General features: G+C 37.9%; 1 protein-coding gene across 1 annotated transcript in view; it reads left to right on the top strand.

Moving 5' to 3' along the window:
* The window catches only part of FRMD3 (FERM domain containing 3), a 323,707-nt gene that overhangs the window by 16,938 nt on the left and 301,798 nt on the right, over positions 1–4,971 (top strand). Inside the window, exon 2 of the mRNA XM_023537767.1 lies at positions 3,968–4,073. The gene's annotated coding sequence lies outside the window, so the exon portion shown is untranslated. The remainder of the gene's footprint in view (positions 1–3,967; positions 4,074–4,971) is intronic.

Below are 4,971 nucleotides of genomic sequence, written 5' to 3'. Positions count from 1 at the left end.
CTCTTCCAAGCCTGTTGGTTTATCACATGGCAATTTTAATGCTCCTGGTAACCCTGGTTCATCCTCTCTCCTTTAAACAGGATTGGATGTCTTGAGTCAGAAGTATATATTATTAATGATCATTTTATGGGTAGAAAAATGAAATGAAAGTCAAAGATTTTCTAAAGAGCCCAGAGCAAATGTGATTTAACTCAGTTTTTATGCTTGGGTGTGGGGTGATTTGTGGCGGGTAGAATGAACAGTTTTTCACTTTGTAAGTTGATGGAAAACTCACTTTATATACATTTTTGCTAGTTTTTTTTTTTCTTGATTTAACTCTGGTTCATATCATATGACATCGAAATCAGACATCTGAACCAAACTTATGTTTAACCTTATACAAAACTTCAGAAAATCATAGAATGGAGCCTCCCATTAGTTTGGGAGGTTGAGAGTAAAAGGGAGAATAAAAGGGAGAATAAAGCAACTGTGACTGAATGACAGTGAATGAAAAACATGAATCATCTGGAAAGATTGCTCAGCCTCAGATGAACTAGAAAAGCGTTGGCTCACTAACCTATATTCTCTGCTCACACCATTAGCCTCCTTTAGTTACACGGTATATTAAATAATCTGGATCCTTAATATAAAACACTTCATTTAAAATTTTTTTCTTCTCTAGTTGTGTGTGGGAGGTACATTATCTTAAGCACATAAGAACTAGGGGGTAGATGTTGAGAGAGAAGTAGGAAGGAAAAAAACTCCTGTCACATAACAGTGGTTCTGATTATGTATTCAAGGGGAGCAGTTACAATTTTTTGGCAATCCTGCTTAGGAAAAAGGATTTCTGAGAAAAAATATTATGCAAGTGAAGGAATTCTTTGTTCAAATCCTGAATATTTATTGACATCCAAGCCAGGTGATTGAATTTCTTCTTATCCTCTCTGGTTGGAGGAAAAACACCTCTTTCCTCTGGATGGGATGCCACCAGCTTCTTTCAGCTTGAGATCAGGAGGCACACTGAGCAAATTACTGAAAAAGATAAGTTTGTCTTTACTTTAAAAAGTTGTGGTAAAATACACATAACATAAAATTTTCTATCTTAACCAATTTTAAGTGTACGGTTCAGCAGTATTAGATACATTGACATTGTTGTGCAACAAATCTCCAGAACTTTTCGTCTTGCAAAACTGAAACTCTGTACCCATTAAACAAGTCCCCACTGCCACCTCTCCTCAGTTTCTGGTACCTACAATTTTACTTTCTGTTTCTATGAAATTAAATACTTTAGATACCTCATATAAGTGGATTCATATAATATTTGTCTTTTTGTGACTGGCTTATTTCATTTAGGGTAATGTCCTCAAGGTTCATCCATGTTGTAGTATGTGACAGGATTTCTTTCTTTAAAGCTGAATAATATTTCATTGTGTGTATTTACCATGTTTTGTTTATCCATTCATCTGTTGATGGACATGTGGGTTGCTTCCACCTCTTGGCTATTGTGAATAATGCTGCTATGAACGTGAGTGTGTGAATATCTCTTTGAAATCCAACTTTCAGTTCTTTTGGATATATGCCCAGAAGTGGGATTGCTGGATCATATGGTAGTTCTATTTTTAACTTTTTGAGGAATCTCCATACTGTTTTCTATGGCAGTTGTACCATTTTACAATCTCGCCAACACTACACAAGCATTCCCTTTTCTCTACATCCTCACCAACACTTATTTCCTTCCTTCGTTCTTTCCTGCCTTCCTTCCTGCCTTTTTTAAGTAATAGCCATCCTAATGTGTATGGGACCATATCTTGTGGTCTCGATTTACATTTCCCCAATGATTAGTGATGTTAAGCATCTTTTTATATGCTTGTTGGCTGTTGTATATCGTCTTTGGAGTGATGTCTACTCAGCCTTTAGTGTTTTGCACTCAGCGGACTGTCTCTCTTGTTCACATAAGGACTGCCTTCTTTATTTACCGCCTGCCCCCGCCCCCCACCCCCCAGCTCCTAAAAGAGAAGTTGTAGCAGCCTCCAAGGATATGTGTAAGAAGACAAAATGAAATAGTTGAGAGAGTGAGGGGAAGGGAAGTTACAATGAGGAATGTAACGTGAAGCTAAGAGTAGGGTGAGTGCACAAGAACACATTTCAAAAGCCTTCTCTAGTTGCTGTGGCTGCAAGTCCCTTAGCAGCCAGGGCAAAGGGGAAATAATCATTTCTCATAAGGTAAACCCAAACCAGCTTCTCAAAAGAGCATAGCCTCTCCTTTCCCAGTGGGTCTTTACACAGGGGACATTGAGATGTTGAGGATGACATCTTATATTCCTTCATCACAGACAATTCAATAGCAGTTTTCATGCGGCTCTTTCTTAAACATCCCTCCATAACAGGTGGTGACAGGAGAAGACTGATGGAATTCAACCTTCCTCTACCTTTTTGTTATATTAGGACCCTCAACGAGTGGATGAAGCCCCCTACATTGGGGAGGGCCCTCTGCTTTACTGAGTCCACTGATTTGAATGCTAATCTCTTCTGAAACAGCCCTCATAGACACGCCCAGAAATTATGTGTATGCAGCTATCTGAGCATCCTGTATCTCAGTCAAGGAGACACATAAAATCGACCATCACAACTCCCTTAGCCTAGTCCTTCCCGGTTCAATCCCATATACTCCATCACTGATTCTGCTACTCCTAGGCTCTGCCCGAATAACCTCTCTGGTTTCTTGTTACCTAGAGCAGGGGTTTCAAGCCTTTTCATGTAAAGACAGAGAGAGAAAACTTAAACATTTTTATTGTTCCCAAGTGTTAACTGGAGGGATGTAGGGGAGTATGTATGGCGCTTGGTGAAAAAAAAAAACAACCTTTTGTATATAATTATAACAAGAAAATAAAAAGATATTTGGGAAGATATGAAATAATTTGCATAAAACTTCCAAATAATGCCTCTTTAATTTATTTATTGAGGTATAACTTATATATGGTAAAGTGTACAGATAAATGGGACAAATTTTTACATATCCATTCATCCACGTAATCACCTGCCAGATAGAGATATGGAACATTCCAGCCCTCCAGAAGGCGCCCTTCTGCTCTGCTTCCAGCTCATAACGGATGAAATGCCATTCTGACCTCTATCATTATAGATCAATTTTATCCATTTTTGAATTGCATGTACCCAGAATCATGGAATATGTACTCTGTAACTGATTTCTTTCATTCGACATCACATCTATGTGCTTGAAGAGTAAACTGTATTGGCAGCCCATTCCTTTTCATTGGTGTGTAGTATTATGTTCGTGAACATACTGATTTATCCATTCTGCTATTGATAATCACATAGATTATTTCCAATTTTTGGCTACTAGAAATAAAAGTGCTATGAATATTCTTGAACATGATTTTTAGTGAACAGAGGATCTCATTTCTTTGGAATATACCCAGAGGGGTGACCGGATTGTTTAAACTTTCTACATTATTACTGCCTCTTGTTTGTTTAATTACTTGTTTTGTCAGTTACTAAGAAAGACTGTTAAAATCACCAGCTTTGTGGATTTATTTCTCCTGGTAGTTCTGTCAGTTTTTGCTTTATATAATTTGATACTGTGATATTAACTCCATACAAATTTAAGATTAAAAAAATTTTCTATTGAAAAAATTTTTTATTATGAAAGCTTCCTCTTTATCTTTCATTTGCTATTTGAGATATTCATTATTCCTTTCTGTAGGAACCAGCATCAAATATCTAGTTTCCTTGATTATGTTGTATGCTCATAAACTTAGAAAATCTTATTAGATAACATGTTAAATTTCTATATCAGTTAGAATTACATTTATCTGCATGTATCAGAAAATAACAGTGGATTAAATAAGTTGGAAGTTCATTTCTCGCTCATAGAAAAGAAATCTGGAAGTAGCAGTTTAGGACTGGATGGTAGTTTCACACAATTGTCAGGGACTCAGGCTTTTGTCTCTCTGCTTCTCTACATTAGCACAGGCTTCTGGGCTGAAGATCACCTCACAGTGCAGTATGGCTGCTTGGACCTCCAGCCATCATGTCTGCATTCCAGGCAGCAGAGCAAAAGAAGAGAGAAGAGTGTAAGATCACTTTTATTTATATTCCATTGGTCAAAATTTAAATACATAGCCACATTTAACCTCAAAGGAGCCTGTGAACTATAATCTTTATTTATGGCTGTATATATAATAACAGTTTTTGTTACTGTGTTATAGTTAGTTATAACTGTACCCTTTCTTGTTGGTATTTTTGGCCCTCAGGCCTTCTGTCCTGGGCCACTTGTCTTGCTGTTTTAAAGGAACCACCTCAGTCCTCCTGGTTGGGAGAGGTCTCTAATTTGTACAGAATGAGTCTGACCTGTGGTTGAGACTGTCCTATAGGTTTCCTGACTGACATCTCTTCTTCACCTGTGACAATGGTGCCCATTGGGGGGTCAGCGGGCCACCTGCTGCCCACACACAGTTTACAGCCAAAACATGAGAGGACCTGGGATGTTGCCAGTCCCTCCAAGAGGCTCCAAATGAGAAAAGTAGATATTCTTGGCGTTTTAATGTGATTAGAGTTCAAGAAACTCAGACATAAACAACACGAATTGAAATGCTTGTTTCTTGTTCCCAGGCAGCCTTTGTCTGTTAGTGTTTTACTATGATGTCTCCATTCATTTAACTCAATAATAGAAATCTTGATATAATCATGAAAGCTCATATTTACTATATGCCAGGCACCTTACTTGTACTATTGCCATATTTCACAGATCAGACAACTGATGCACAGAGAGGTTAAGTAACTTCTTGTAGTCACACAGCTCATGGCAGAGTTCTGAGTTTATGTTTTAAGAGAACCACTGACCCTCCCTCATATTGCCTCTTGAGGGAAATTGGAAGAGTTACAGCACAATTTTGAAAGCGAGATGAAACTCGCTTGAAATCTCCCAAGACACTTGTTTCAAGAAACATAACTTTCTAGCATCCTCCCTAG

The sequence above is a fragment of the Pteropus vampyrus genome, unplaced genomic scaffold (assembly GCF_000151845.1).
Source record: "Pteropus vampyrus isolate Shadow unplaced genomic scaffold, Pvam_2.0 Scaffold199, whole genome shotgun sequence".
In the NCBI taxonomy this organism is placed as follows: Eukaryota; Metazoa; Chordata; class Mammalia; order Chiroptera; family Pteropodidae; genus Pteropus; species Pteropus vampyrus.
Note: the sequence above shows the minus strand (reverse complement) of the source record. Positions and strands in the feature narration are given on the sequence as shown.